Genomic DNA, 12,583 nt, shown 5'->3' on the forward strand with positions numbered 1-12,583 from the left:
TGCATGCTCTTCTGACTGAACCAGCCAGGCACCCCAACTATGGGAGGGGTGATATGAATTTTGTGGGTTTTTTAACATTTTTATTTATTCATTTATTTACTGATTTATTTTGTGTTTATTTATTTTGGGGAAGGGGGGGCAGAGAGAGGGGGAACAGAGGATCCGAAGCAAGCTCTGTATGGCAGGTGCCCCTGAATTTTGTTTTTTAACACAGAAGACTATCAAGTTAAAAGTGCCTAGGGGCACCCGGGCAGCTCAGTCAGTTGAGTGTCTGACTTCAGTTCAGGTCAGGATCTCGTGGTTCATGAGTTTGAGCCCTGCGTTGGGCTCACTGCTCTCATCATGGAACCTGCTTCAGATCCTCTGTCCCCTTCTCTCTCTGCCCCTCCCCCAGTTGCGTGCGCACTTTCTCTCTCTCTCTCTCAAAAATAAATAAAACATTTTTTAAAAAGTGCCCCTCTTAGGACCCCAATTTTCTAATCTAACCCTCAAAATAACTACTATTACCAGTTCCTTCTGAATTCAAGTTGGATACATTAAATATGTACAGCTTTTTGTAGGTTAGTCATACTTCAATAAAGTCATTTTTTTAAAAACATTCCTGGGGTGCCTGGGTGGCTCAGTGGGTTGAACGTCCAGCTTCCGCCCAGGTCATGATCTCATGGTTCATGAGTTCGAGCCCCGCATCGGGTTGTCCGCTGTCAGCACAGAACCTGCTTCAGATCCTCTGTCCCCTCTCTCTCTGCCCCTTCCCTACTCACACACTCTGTCTTTCTCAAAAATAATAAAATTTTTTTAATTGCTTGTGATACACACAAATATGTAAGATATTTATATTTTTCTATAATATATAATATACATCATTTTTCTTCTTTTAATCAAATAAAATACTACCATGCACAATTACACAACTTGTTCTTTTCACTTAACATTGTCTTAGATACCTTTGCATGTCATTTTGCTTCTTTTAATATCTTTTATTTATTATTTTTATAATTAACTTGTTTTTTTTTTAATTTTTTAATGTTTATTTAGTTTTGAGACAGAGAGAGACAAAGCATGAACAGGGGAGGGGCAGAGAGAGAGGGAGATACAGAATCCGAAGTAGGCTCCAGGCTCTGAGCTATCAGCACAGAGCCCGACATGGGGCTCAAACTCACAGACCGTGAGATCATGACCTGAGCCGAAGTCGGACGCTTAACCGACTGAGCCACCCAGGTGCCCCAACTTATTTGTTTTTGAGAGAGAGAGAAAGCAGGGAAGGGGCAGAGAGAGAGACCAAGCAGGCTCCGCACTGTCAGCGCAGAGCCCAATGCAAGGCTCGAACTCACAAACCATGAGATCATGACCTGAGACTAAGTCGGATGCTCAACCAATTGAGCCACCGAGGTGCCCTCTTTTAATATCTTTTAATATGTGTGTCTTAATGTGGGTAGAATAAGCTGAGTCATAGGCTATGTGAATGTTTTCTTTTTTTCTTTCTTTTTTTTTTTTTAAGGAGATAGAAGTTTATTGAATACAGATACAGTGCAAGAGAGCAGCGGGCAGGACAACAGAGGAGAGGCTGTCTGCCTTCATTTTCTATGATGTTGCCAAACTATACCAGGTAGATGCCCAACCCAGCATATAAGAGAACATGCCAGTTTCAAGGCTCAGGATGTTTTAAATCTCCTTCAGATGACATGTCCCCAGATCACCATCAACACAACCTCCCTCTTAATGCTCAGTCAGAATGAAACCTTTCGATTCAGCCCCAGCAGTGGGCTTTTCCCCCTTCCACTTTAGCCCCCCTCCTTTGGGCATCGGCCTCTTTCCCTTCACACCATCCCTCCCAGCAGAGATCTGTCTGTCTTCCCAGCCTGCACTCTCCAGAACAGTTCCCCCCACAGCCCAGCAGGGAGCAAGCCCCTCCTTCCCCACGGGGTGTGTGTTTGCTTTTCTGGTGAGGTCATCCCCACAGCCACCTCCTTGCTTGTTGATGCTCCTACCTCCAACCAGGGCCTGCTGGCTTGGTGGTTGTTTTGTGCTCGGCGTAGGTGACCAGACTCTGAAGGGACGCAGACTTTGCCGCTAAAAGCTTTCAATCTGTAGTTACTCACCATTTCAGCAAAGGCTGGCTGGGAGCTTGCGGCCAAGAATTCTGATGATTAACCCAGTCCTCGCCCCCTCTTCCTCGTGGTTACCCCACTTTCATTTCCCGTCTGCCTGCTGGTGCCTACGCACCTAAAACAGGGGCCAGAGGCTTCACTACTCTGTACAGCCCTCTGGATGGCATCCAGCTACGAGGTCTGCCAGGGCCCTGTGCTAGAGAAAAGAGAGGGAATCCATGGCAGAAGGGGAAAGGGTAACTGCTGGTGCTTTGGGTCCCATTCCCGAGGGAAGAACCCCCTCACCATCCCTAGAGAGTGTCCAGTCTGGCCCCACCGACTTCTGTCTACTGCCTAACCACAAGAATGTGGACCATGGACAGTGGAGGGGTCCCAGGACCTGGCACAAGATTGAGGGACAAGGACACGCAGACGTTGCAAAATCCAAGATGAGCATCTCTGTCTACCTCCTCCACCTCTCCTGGGTCCTGTCTTCATTCTAGCCTTTCCCCTTGAGGGACTCAGTACCGTTCTCACCTCTATCTCCTTCCTTCTTCTTCTTTTTTCTTTTTTAAGTTTACTTATTTATTTTGAGACAGAGAGAGAAAGAGAGCACAGGCATGAGTGGGGGAGGGGCAGAGAGAGAGGGAGAGAGAAAGTCCCGAGCAGGCTCCATCCTGTCAGTGCAGAGCCCCACTCAGGGCTTGAACTCACAAACCGCAAGATCATGACCTAAGCTGAAATCAAGAATCAGAGGCCTAACCAACTGAGCTACCCAGGCACCCCACCTCTGTCACCTCTGTCTCCTGGATTTCCTTTTGCTCCTACGGTGACTTCTATCTGGTACATACTCCTTGACATAATGGTTTACACCTGCTACCTTCCTCTCCACCAGGTCTCCTTGACCCTGAAATAGGTCACCCCCTTCTCCACAGCAGCAGAAATCCCTGTCACCTCCTAGCTTCAACCTCCCGGATTTTTTCTGCTCTGTTCTTCCTGAAGCTCCCACTGCGGATATTACTAACAGACCTCGATCTTCGCTTGTCTTCTCTGCCCACACCTGTGTACTCTCCACCTCTCCAATCCCACTTTAGTCTCCTTCTCTGGTTTCTCTTCCGCCACTCTCCCCGCCCTGCCCCACCTCATCTCCCTCAGGAGTCCCATCTAATCCACTGCAGCCCTAAATCACCACCTCCATCTCCTGGTCCTAAATGCCAGCTGCATATTTCTTTCATCAAATGTAACACATTTAAACCAAAATTTCTGTCAGCTTCTCACACCCCACCCCAAGCAGCTGCCTTCTTGTGACTTCCCTCTCAGTGACTAGAGCAGCATCTCTAAGATGCTCTGAAGCTTGAAGCCTGGCACCCTTTGGATCCTTCAACTCCCACTCTGCACCAGTATTTACATCTTCAAGATTACTCCCCAGTTCAGCTCCCACCCGCATTACCTTTCCTGGATCGTCTTGTGCCTTCATCGTCACTGCCCTGTGCAAACACCTCAGAGGTCCCGTGCTGCCTGCGCACCTTCTCCAGGCTGACTCCCCTGGCCTGTCCCCATCTGGGAGCATCCCTATCTCATCTGCATCGAGACCTCTCTCTTCCAACAAGTTGCCCCTGACTTCTACACACCCTTTTCTTATGACCTCCGTGGGAAAAGATCTCTTATGTAGACACAGCTCCAAAATACAGGTGTCTGCCCCACACACTGGGTCTGGCAGGCTCAGCCTCTTGGCCTGTGTATTTGTCTTGTTTTCCCAGCAATATCAGAAGCTCCCAGAACATCTTTGTATTTCTTTGTGCCTTCTAGGATGGGGTTGGTAAATTCATAAGCTCAGGGGGGAGACTAAGAAGGCAAATATATGAGGTAGAGAGGGAGAAAAGGGGGAGTATAACATAAAAGAGAGTGGGAGGGCCTGAGTTGGCCAAAGAAAACCCATATGCAGGGTAAAAAGACCTGTGGGTCACCAGTTTGAGATCCTCAACCAGGTGCCTTGTCCTGGCCACTCTTCCATGAATACTTCTTTTTGGTTGGTTTGTTTGTTTGTTTGTTTGTTTGTTTGTTTTGAGAGAGAGAACACGCATACATGCACACAAGTGGGGGAGGGGCAGAGAAAGAGGGAGAGAGAGAATCCCAAGCGGCTCCACACCCAGCACAGAGCCCTACGTGGGGCTCGATCTCACAACCGTGAGATCAGAACCTGAGCTGAAATCAAGAGTCAGACATTTAACAGTCTGAGCCCCCAGGCACCCCATTCTACCAATACTTCTTTTTTTAAACTTTTTTTTTTAATGTTTATTTGTTTTTGAGAGAGAGAGAATGCAAGCAGGGGAGGGGCAGAGAGGGAGACACAGAATCTGAAGCAGGCTCCAGGCCCTGAGCTTTCAGCACAGAGCCTGACACGGGGCTCGAACTTCCATACCACAAGATCATGAGCTGAACCAAAGTCCCGCGCCTAGCAGACCGATCCCCCAGGTGCTCCGTTCCATGACTACTTTGTGGTTCATTCCCCAACGGCAGCAGTGGGTCCTTCAGTGTCTGGCAAGCGAACAGGGTGACCTGATTTCCTTGGCCTGGAGTAGAAGGAGCAGCGGGCCCCAGCAGCCCTAGGGTGTCACCTTTCTTCTCACCCACCCAGCTGTCCTGCACTTGATGTCAGGTGCTGTCACTTGGCTCTAGCTTCCTGTGAGGTCTAACCTGCAGCGGCTTTTCTCACTCCCATACTAAAGAAAAAGCGGGCCTGCCCTCCCTGCTCATGATCCAATCAATGCCCACCAGACCAGCTGTACCCAGGGAGACCCACCGGGCAGCATCTTTATCATCTGAAGCATTTGCTGAGCCTCATTTGCCTGCCTCCTTAGGTGGTGGAAGGACACAGGGCTGATAAGGGGTGGGGGTAGGGGTGGAGACAGAAGGACCAGGAGCAGAGGGCAAAGACTGGGAGAAAGAAGCAGTGGAGGAAACATCCGGAGCATGCAGAGACCCCATTTTGACAACTCCTAGGGCTTGCCTCTTCCTCTCTCAGCCTTCAAAGTCCAGCTGCTCACCCCTACTCCCAGCCTCCAGCCTCACTCAACTTCCAAGCAGACTTTAGGCCAGAAGAATCAGCTAAACCATTACTTTTATGAAGTCTTTCACCTGCTCTCACTGCCTGCAGAACAAAATGCAGCCGGTTCCAGCTGGCTGAGGTTTTCCATGACAGGGCCCTCTAAACATCGGCTTTATTTTCCACGGATTCGCAAAGGGAAAACCCTACTCTGCCCAGTCTGACTCATCACCTCCATCTCCCTTCTGTGCACTGAAGCCAGTGTGCTTGTATGGTCACCTCACAACGTTACCAGCTTCAGGGTGCCTGGATGATTCAGTCAGTTAAGCATCTGACTCTTGATTTCGGCTCCAGTCATGATCTTGCGGTTCGTGGGTTTGAGCTCCGGGTTGGGCTCTGCGCTGACAGTGCAGAGTCTGCTTAGGATTCCCTCTCTCCTCTCTCTGCTCTTCCCCAGTTTGTGCATGCAAGCTCACTCTCTCTCTGTCTCTCTCTCTCTCTCTCTCTCTCTAAAATAAATAAATAAGGGGCACCTGGGTCACTCAGTTGGTTAAGCATCTGACTCTTGATCTCAGCTCAGGTCATGATCTCGCGATTTGTGGATTCGAGCCCCACATCGTGCTCTGTGCTGATGGCACAGAGCCTGCTTGGGATTCTGTCTCTAGCTGTCTCTCTCTCCCTCTCCCACTTGTGCTCTCTCTCTCTCTGAAATAAACTTAAATCAGTAAGTAAACTTAAAAAAAAACTTCAAAAATTATTAGCTTCATGAATGTTAGCTGTTGCCACATATATCCCCTCCTTCCCTCCTCACAGAGGCTTGGGGAGCAGTATAGTTATCCACATTCTACAGATAAGAAGAAACTGGGTTCAGGAGTCCCTTCCCAAGACCACAGGGCTTGTGAATAAAGGTCTGAGCTCTGACCTTTGTCCTCTGCAGGCCAAGGCTTCTCACTTTACCTTGGTTACGTGGAAGAGGTAAGCTCGGGGGAATAAGGGCCAGGTTCTCTTTCCCGTGTGACAAATAATGCTCACAGTGGGTTACAGCTGGGGTGCATAACAGAAAGCAGAACTAGGCAAATAGTTAAGAGGAATTTGTTTTTGTTTAGTTTTTAACCTACAGAGTTGCTCAAATCCTTTTACAAGTTAAACTTCTTCCCTTGTGGTAGACATCACAATGCTATCCTGCTAGAAGGTATTCAATAAAGTTGAAAGAACAAAGACACAAAGGGAATGGGGCCCCGATGCAAGCAGAGACCAGCTGGAATGTTCTGGAATCAGATTCCAGGTTCCTTTCTGAGGTGTTGGTGTCTCTACAGAAGAGAGCTCTCAGTGTTTGTTTTTTCTTTCTTTGTGAAAGTGTGGTCACCGCTATCATAGGACAAGCAGAACAATAACTTACTTTTCCCAATGTCATGTTGTGATTTATGTGCTATTGATGTTTCATGATCTGTGTCATTTCCGACAGTTACAAGACAATTTTCCACCAGGACTATTAGCATGTTGGTATGACAGGGTTGGGGAGACACAACATTCACCACCCTCCTTCCCTGTATTCTGCTTACTCGCTCAGGATGAGAAACACAGCAGAGAAGAGGCCGAAGCTCCAAGGCCCTAGGGTTGGATTAACTAGTGGGGGAGGGACTTCCATCACCTTTGGGCTCCCAATGCCCAGACCTGAGTTGGTTGCCACCTGCCACTTAATTAGTTTTTTTTTTAAATGTTTATTTTGAGAGAGAGAGAGAGAGAGCCTGCACACAAGCAGGGGAGGGGCAGAGAGAAAGGGGGACAGAGGATCCATAGCAGGCTTTGCGCTGATGCAGGGCTCGAACTCAAGAACCGTAGACCATGACCTGAGATGAAATCGGAGGCTCAGCCGACTGAGCCACCCAGGCGCCCCTCTAATTATTAGTTCTTTAGCAACTGCAGTCCCAGGAGCCTGCTTTCAAGTGCCAAAGTTCACCCTGAAGCTCAGGTTTATCGTCTTCATTTCTTAAATTATGGGGTTTCTATCCAAAGTGAAGAGATAACTGAGTTTTGTAAATTCCCTGTTGAATCCCAGCCACTGCTTCCTGCCTCTGGGCAGTACCTGCCCGTCCTCCAAAGTGGCTTGCCCTGGCCTGCTTCTCCCTCCTCAGCCCACGGCACCCCCTCACCCAGGCCACAATCTGGAAGAGATGGGTGCCTGCAGACCCCAAGAGAGAGCAGACATTCGTCTCTTCTCAACGCACCAAACCCTTGTTGACAGGGTTCCCCGGGCCAGGCTCCCTCCAGGAATTCAGGTGAGCAGCCAGCCACGTCAAAAAGACTTGCAATATGGTCTGGCGCGGTAACAGCAGTCACAGAGGTATGCACAAAATACAGCTGGGGCAGCAAGTGCAATGCGAGGAATTCTTTGCAAGGTGGGGATGGCCGTGTTCAGGAATGAAGGAAAGATAGGAGGGACTGAACAGGAAAGCTGCCAAGGGCCGTTGGTGCCCCAAGCTGTGGTCCATCACATGGTCAATAAAGCCCACTTAGCCCTCTGCTTCATGATACGGCCGAGACCCTTATGGCCCGCACATCAGAGCTGGCTGAGGCCCTCATTTGTTTACAGCTTAATCCTAATCGGATCCTGGTTTGGAAGGGAAGCTCTTCTCCTTTTAGCTTTACCAGCTTCTCTTTATACTTTAGGACTGCGGCTTTCCACCTGAGGTCCCAATGAGCACTTAAAAAAAAGAGAGAAATAAAAGAGAAAATATCAGAGTGCATCCAACATAGTAAGTATTATTTCTCGAACCTTCTGTTTCGGTTAGGTATGTGTGTGTGAGAGTCTGTGTAAACAGGGTCATGGTGTGAAAAGTATTTCTTACCGAGAGCTGTGGCTAAAAAGTGTATGAAACATTATTTTAAGGGAAATATCCATTCCTCAAATATTAAATGAACACTATCAAAAACCGTATCTTGTTCTAGTAAAGAAAAAAAGCAAGACTTGGGTCCCGCACTTAAGAGGCTCTGAGCCTGGCGGTGGGAAGACACACATGTCACCAGGACAGGATGTGCAAACCACACTGACAGAAGGGTGTGCACCCCCCTCCCAGTTCAGAGGAGGGAGCCACCGCTTCGCCTCAGGGCCCCATATAGGAGATGGTGTGTGGCTGGTCCTGAAGAGCGGCTTCTGGGGAGGAGAAGGGAAGTGGTGTTCCCGATTGGGGGAGGGTGTGAACACAGAGCAGCGAGGGGGGCTGGTGTGGCCCCGGCCCAGGCTTGGGTGTGGGTGCGGGGAAGGGAACGGGGCAATGGTGACAGACAGCAATGAGAAGATCAGAAGGGGCTGGATGATGACTTTATCCTCTGAGAGACGTGGGATTAGTTCTGTTGTTTCAAAAGGGTATGGAGGGCAGCAATTTGAAAGCCACTGTTCAAGGATTTTTCAGGTTTATCTGAATATTGGTGCTGATGAAGACCCTGGAGGCAGTTAACCAACCGATAGTCTGATAAAAATGTCCATATTTTGATTTTCTTCCTGTTTCTGCTTCCTGGCCAGCTAGAGCTCAGCATCGGTGTCTGCCCACCAGGCTCAGCCTGCTTCCCTCCCTCCTCCTCTCCTTGCTTTCTCCTCTCATTTCCTCTCATTATCCCTGCTGAGCACTAAACCCTCCAGCTGGGGAGGGGACAGGAAGGGGAAGAAGTGCTTTCCCTTGACACCTCTCCTGGCACAGCCTGGGGGCTGCCCGCAAGTTGGCTTTAGACAGATCTGCAAGGCTACTGTCTGACTTTCAGCTCAGCCAAGGAACAGGGAGTGGCTCCTCTTTCTGCTTGTAAATCTCCGCTGAGAAAGTAGACACGGAGGAGAAGAGCAAAAGCAACCAAAGGAGCTAGCATTTTATTTCCCCTTTATGCAAAAAGAGTTTTTAATCTGTAGATCCAGCATATAGTGTCTATCTTTTCCAGTAATCTCTCTGAGCCCAGTAACCAGAAAGGGGTGAGACAGATATCAAATATCAATATGCAGCTATGTACAAAAGGACTAACGTTTAGGGCCTGGGTATTCACCGACCTCATCCCAACCTCATTGTGGACACCTTACTCTCTTGATGTTCACCTTGACTTTGAACTCCAACAGATCTCCAAGAAAGTTATGTATGTGCCCGTCTATGTTGTCCATTCTTCTGCAAAAGCTGGTCTTCTCCTTGGCTCGCCACACACCAAGCCCCTTTCTGCACCTCTGCCCCCAGTGGGTTCTGTTGCCTGGAATTCCTTTGCCCCTTTTCCACACCTACCTGAGTCCTACCTATGAGGTTTGGTTCAAATCCCACACACATCCTCCAAGGAGCCAACCCACAAGGAATGCTCAGAATCCCTGAAACCCTTATGGCCCTTAAATCTTTGTGAATGATAAGGGACTCATTCATTTCCCTATTTTTATAGCCTCGTGGTGTTAAATGTTTATCACAAATGTTGTAGATTCTTGGAACCCAGGGGCTCTAACTCATACTTCTGTGCCTGGCACAGAGCTGAGTATATAATATGATCTCAGAACTGAGACCTCATACAAATCTGATACAAAATCTGAATTCAAGTCCCTGGGACCTTGGCAGCTCCCTGAATCCCAGTGAAGCATGACTTCCTCCCTTGTAAAACTAGGAGAGTAATAGTACCTACCACTTAGAGATGTTGCAGAGATTAAGTGAATTGCAGGGAAATGTTTAACACATTGTAAGGGATTAATTATTTTTAGTAGAATCGAAGGAAATCGAAAGGAAATCAAAATTTCTTATTTGCTTATTTCTAAGTATATTCAGTTTTAGCGTTTTCCCCATCCTTGTGAGTTTTGTTTTCATTTATTTTGAGATGGAAAACATTAAAATGGTTCCAAAAGCCAAGTCAGAACAAGAAGATATTTCAGAGACCTGTCATCGGCCTCGTTCCCTCTGGCCTTTCCAACCTGTTCCATCCTCTGCCCTCCAGCTAACTAATGTCACTAGTTGGTGTTTTTTACTTTTTCTCTACGTTTCCCTTGAATACATAGGTACATGCCCTTATTTCCTCCTCTCAATATTATTTTTTTAAGTTTTATTTGAGAGAAAGAGAGAGACGGGGGGAGAGAGAGAGAGAGAGAGAGAGAGAGAGAGAGAGCATGCAAGCAGGGGAGGGGCAGAGAGAGAGGGAGAGAGCAAATCCCAAGCAGACTCAGCACTGTCAGTGCAGAGCCCAATGCAGGGCTCGAACTCACTAACTGCAAGCCCATGCATGACCTGACCCAAAATCAAGGGTCGGACACTTAACCAGACTGAGCCACCCAGACGTCCCTCAAATGATATTCTTTTTATTAAAAAACATTTTTTAATGTTTATTATTGAGAGGGGGAGAGAGAGAGAGAGAGAGAGAGTGAGCAGGGGAGGGGCAGAGAGAGAGGGAGACACAGAAGTCGGAAGCAGGCTCCAGGCTCTGAGCTGTCAGCACAGAGCCCGAGGCGGGGCTCGAACTCACAAACTGAGATCATGACCTGAGCCAAAGTCAACGCCAACTGACTGAGCCACCCAGGCGCCCCAAATGATACTCTTGAGACACTGTTCTTTTGAGATGGCATTCTCAGGACCGTAGTCACCTTTTGTACAGCTGCTTGGGGGGTGCTGCAAGTGGGTGCTCCATGACAGAGGGGATGGTCGTTCCTGCTCCTCACCTGGATTACTCAGGGAGAGAATGTTGGTGCTCCTCATGTGACTGCCTCTATCAAATACTTGCCCCAGGACCCAAAGGTGTCTTTACGACTGGTAATGGGGCCACAGCCCCATTCCTGTGACTCAGGAGACTGAGCCCTAACGCAGCATCCCCACCAAACCTGCCGATTCTCTTGGACAGGGTGACAGTGCCAGCTTGCCTGAGTAGAGCACACGATTGTATAAGACTGGATTTTTAAAAAAGTTTTCTAATGTTTATTCATTTTTGAGAGACAGAGTGTGAGCGGGGGAGGAGCAGAGAGAGAGGGAGACACAGAAATCAGAAGCAAACTCCAGGCTCTGAGCTGTCAGCACAGAGCCCAGTGCAGGGCTTGAACTCATGCACCGTGAAACCATGACCCGAGCCGAAGTCAGGCCCTTAACCGACTGAGCCACCCAGGCGCCCCTCCCGGTCCCCTGCTTCACACAATATGGGAAAACAACATTTTATGCTTCCAGTCATTACTGCTCAGGGAGATTGGGGGAATCAGGGTTGAAAGTCTCTTGGGTACTTCTCCATAGGACCTCATTTCAAGGAGGAAAAAACCTGAGTAAATAAAAGTTCCCGGCAGTAGGGAGGTGGCCAGAGGAAGTGGAGCGCCACAGCTGGAGGTATTCATTGGAAAAAGCAGTGGGAGGGAAGGATTCTGTCTTGGAGTCAAGCTGTCCGCAAGTCAGCTCAGAGGCTGTGACTCACTGCGAGGAAAAGGAGGGCCCTGTATCCTGGGGGAGGCTACTTTCTCCAAACAGGAGATGGTGGCCAAGGAGGGAAATGAAGTAATCCAACATGAAGCAGCCGCAGGGCAGACAGAGCTGGAAGTCTAAGTCATCCTCAACTGTTGAGCTTGATATTACCACGTGTCCCCACGGTGCAAACAACACGGAAGGGACCAGGATGGGGAGAAAGGGAATCGGGCCCTATCTCGCCCAAGTCTTTTTCCCTTCCTGGACCTCAGTTTCTCATATTTTTTTAAGAGGAAAGGGAGACCTGGCAGCCAGCGTCCCAGCTCAGCCAGTGGCCAGGTTGTCTGTTCCTCTCAGTGAGAAACCCAGTGAACCTAGGCGCTCTGGCACAGGTCTGTCTCCAGTTCACACAGCCCCTGTCACCCCCCACCGGCTCATCCTGAGTCCATGAGACACATGTAGGCTCCCTGCCTGCCTTTGAAGTTATTTAAAATGGTAACTCCCAGACAAGCAGCTCCCAAGTCTCTTCCAGCTCTGGGGCCTAGGATTCTATGCCTCAGAAAAAAACAGATTTTGAACAGTGAGTAGAAACGGGGCAAGCAGCCTGCCCTGGGATGAGAAGGAAATGATCCTTCGTCCCAGGACCCTTGAGAGGGTGAATGTGGCAGAGTGCCAGGGCCGAGCCTCTGCCGGGCAGAACAGACACAGCTTAGAATTGAAAACAGCCTTTTTTTTTTTTCTTTTGGTACAGCTTCCTGGTGCATCCTGTTTCTCTGGGGCTGCTGCTGCCAGCTCATGGGCATCATGCCCAAGCCTCAGTGGGCAGTGAGGGGGCTAGGTACCCATCTGTCCAGTTTCCTAAGCAGGTGGCTAGGAAAGTGGGGGCCGGGCTCTGGCTGCCCTCTGCTGGGCAAGTACAAACACTGCTGTGGGGTCAGAGGCACCAGAAAGATCCAGAGGGGAAAGAGGGGCTCCTCTCCTAGAGTCTGTGCACCTGTGAAGGGCAATAGGCATCATCGAGGAGGTGTTCCGCTGTTCTGACACTTTCCCAGGGAAGGCTTGGTCTC

At 49.0% G+C, this 12,583-nt stretch overlaps 1 protein-coding gene and 1 long non-coding RNA gene across 5 annotated transcripts in view; one reads left to right on the forward strand and one right to left on the reverse strand.

Moving 5' to 3' along the window:
- Positions 1–12,583, forward strand: part of LOC123581123 — a 31,755-nt gene that overhangs the window by 9,493 nt on the left and 9,679 nt on the right. For all 4 annotated transcript variants that reach the window (XR_006703608.1, XR_006703609.1, XR_006703607.1 and 1 more), the window contains one exon: positions 7,804–7,889. This is a non-coding gene — a long non-coding RNA (uncharacterized LOC123581123). The remainder of the gene's footprint in view (positions 1–7,803; positions 7,890–12,583) is intronic.
- Positions 7,102–12,583, reverse strand: part of CHCHD5 (coiled-coil-helix-coiled-coil-helix domain containing 5) — a 43,895-nt gene continuing 38,413 nt past the window's right edge. The window contains exon 6 of the transcript XR_006703606.1: positions 7,102–7,837. The gene's annotated coding sequence lies outside the window, so the exon portion shown is untranslated. The remainder of the gene's footprint in view (positions 7,838–12,583) is intronic.

The sequence above is a fragment of the Leopardus geoffroyi genome, chromosome A3 (assembly GCF_018350155.1).
Source record: "Leopardus geoffroyi isolate Oge1 chromosome A3, O.geoffroyi_Oge1_pat1.0, whole genome shotgun sequence".
NCBI classification, from domain to species: Eukaryota; Metazoa; Chordata; class Mammalia; order Carnivora; family Felidae; genus Leopardus; species Leopardus geoffroyi.